Source organism: Coturnix japonica, chromosome 8, assembly GCF_001577835.2.
Source record: "Coturnix japonica isolate 7356 chromosome 8, Coturnix japonica 2.1, whole genome shotgun sequence".
Classification (NCBI taxonomy): Eukaryota; Metazoa; Chordata; class Aves; order Galliformes; family Phasianidae; genus Coturnix; species Coturnix japonica.
In genome coordinates, this window is record NC_029523.1 from 26,890,942 (window position 1) to 26,893,420 (window position 2,479).

The 2,479-nt window shown below is 51.4% G+C and overlaps 1 long non-coding RNA gene across 2 annotated transcripts in view; it reads right to left on the minus strand.

Annotated features, from left to right (window-relative positions):
* The window catches only part of LOC107317787, a 12,320-nt gene extending 10,262 nt beyond the window's left edge, over positions 1–2,058 (minus strand). Inside the window, exon 1 of one of the 2 annotated variants that reach the window (XR_001557029.2) lies at positions 1,364–2,058. This is a non-coding gene — a long non-coding RNA (uncharacterized LOC107317787). The remainder of the gene's footprint in view (positions 1–1,363) is intronic. The other variant, XR_001557028.2, reaches the window with a different exon arrangement.
* Positions 2,059–2,479: the final 421 nt, after the last annotated feature.

Below are 2,479 nucleotides of genomic sequence, written 5' to 3' on the forward strand. Positions count from 1 at the left end.
CAAAATGGCGACCTCCAGATGCCGCGTTACGCCGCGTTATATCCCACAATCCACCTTGCCGGAACCGACACTACTGCGCATGATCGAAATGGCGACCTCCAAATGCGGCGTTATATCCCGCAATGCACCTCACCGGAAGTGACGGTATTGCTCACTATGAAAATGGCGCCCGCGACGTGCCGGGGCACTGTGGGGCTTCTATGGGGCTCTGTGGGGCTCTATGGGGCACTGTAGGCTTCTATGGGGCTTCTATGGGGCTCTGTAGGGCTTCTATGGGGCGCTATGTGTCTCTATGTGGCTCTGTGTGGCTGTGTGGGGCCTCCACCGTCACCACCATCATTCCCCTCACACCACCCACATCACTGCCCCCTCACCATTACCCCCATCAACCTCATCAACCCCATCAGCACCATTATCACCATCACCCCCATTATCACCATCAGCCCCATTACCCCACCATTGTCCTCCCACTGTTCACCACCACTGGAACCTCTCCCCCATTCATCACCGTTGTCCACCACCATCCACTGCTGTCACACCAATCACCTCCCCCCATGTCACCCCACTGCCTTCCTTCAACACTACTCCCTGATGTCACCCCCACTGATACCCCAACATCACCCCAACATTAACCAACACCTTCACTGCTCACAGCAGTGTCATCCCTTGATGTTACCCCCCCAATTCACTCCCCAGCATCCCATAAACAGGGAGCAGATCCTCCCAGCAGTTACTGTTATGTCTGAACCCAATATCATGCCATCACCCCATAAGGAGCAGATCCTCCCAGCAGTTACTGTTATGTCTGACCCCAATATCACGCCATCACCCCATAAGGAGCAGATCCTCTCAGCAGTTACTGTTAATGTCTGACCCCAATATCACATCTTATTTTTCTTCAGTTCTAACCCCACTTTTCTTGGTTTTCTTCCGCTCTAACCCCACTTTTCTTGGTTTTCCTCCACTCTAACTTCGCTTTTCTTGGTTTTCCTCCGCTCTAACCCTGCTTTTCTTTGTTTTTCTCCTCTCTAACCCTGCTTTTCTTGGTTTTCCTCTGCTCTAACCCCTCTTTTCTTAATTTTTTTACCCTTTGCCTTAGTGAGGCCCCCTTTCCCTTTCTGTAGCTAAGTGTTCTCTTTTCATCTACTATGGGCTCCTTTTTCACTATTCAGTCTATCATCTACTCATCGTCACCTTCCAACATGGTTCCTTGTGTAACTCCATTGATACCTCCACATCTACATACAGCTTCATTGTCAAACATCAGCTCCGTGTCCCCCCCCAGACACCTCAAAATCCCCCCCTCAATCATCTCTGCCCCCCATCAGCTCAGCATTATTCCAGTATCAGAACCAGAACTTACCTCCTGTAGTGCTGTTCTAGGCCGAGCAATGTGATGGTGGAGAAGCCAAGTCCTGGAGCTCCATCCAGCAGCTCTTGGTCCAAGGCAGCAACAGAGCAGAAGAGCTTCTTCATGTGGGTAGATGTGACCACAGCGAGGAGCTCCAGCAAATACCTGCTGCCCCACGGTGCCAGCCCTTATATGAGCACCAGGAGGGGGCGGAGCCAGCCCTGCAGCCAATCAGGTGCATTGCCTGCACTTGGGCTGTACTGCTGTGACTCCGCCCCATCATGGCTTCCAACCATGACTAAGCATTTCTATTATATCACCCTAATTATATAATGATATCATCGCCCCCATCACCCCCCATCATCCCAATGTCCCCCCAGCATCAACCCCAGAGCGGTGCCCACAGTGTCACCCCATTGCGACACTGAGATCTGCACCCCCGTGTCCATATACTGTGCTGTTGTTTCTCCTCTATCCATAACCCTCCCCTTTAGGAACAGGTAGATATAATTATTCACCTGTTATTGCTTTATTTTTGGCTTTGTTCTTGATTGGAGCTGTTATGTAACATCCTGATTGGGCACCTGCTGAGGGGAGGGGCCAACCCCATGGGCACAGGTGGGGGCCGTTGAGCTGTGGATTGTGATTGGTTGGAGCCTGGCTCCTCCCCTCCTTGATTCGTATTTAAGGGCTGGGAAGGGCAGGGGGCAACATCAGTTCCAGCTCGATGCTCCTATAGGAGCATTGAGGAGAGGAATTCTCCTTCCTGCTGCTTTCGCGCTCTGGAATACCATATGGGATGCGACTCTGCCTTGGGAGATCCTTTCCTTTGGGGTCAGTGGTGAAGTCTTTGGGCTTTGCAATGGGGTAAGGAATTTCTTCTTTATTACTGGACTAATGTCTTCTCCTTTTGATTGCTCCTAGCAGTACTTATGGATCGGTATGAGAAGGAGCTGTATCTAGAGCCTCCTTCCTTTGGATAGAGGGCCTCAGCCTTCACATGGTGGTGAGGCGATCCCTTCTTTCATTGCGCAGGGTTTGGGGTGGAATGGGTCAATTTGGGATGCTGCCATCCTAGAGGTGTTTTGAGCTGGTGGGATCCTTGTGTGTGGTTGGTTGGGTAAATGT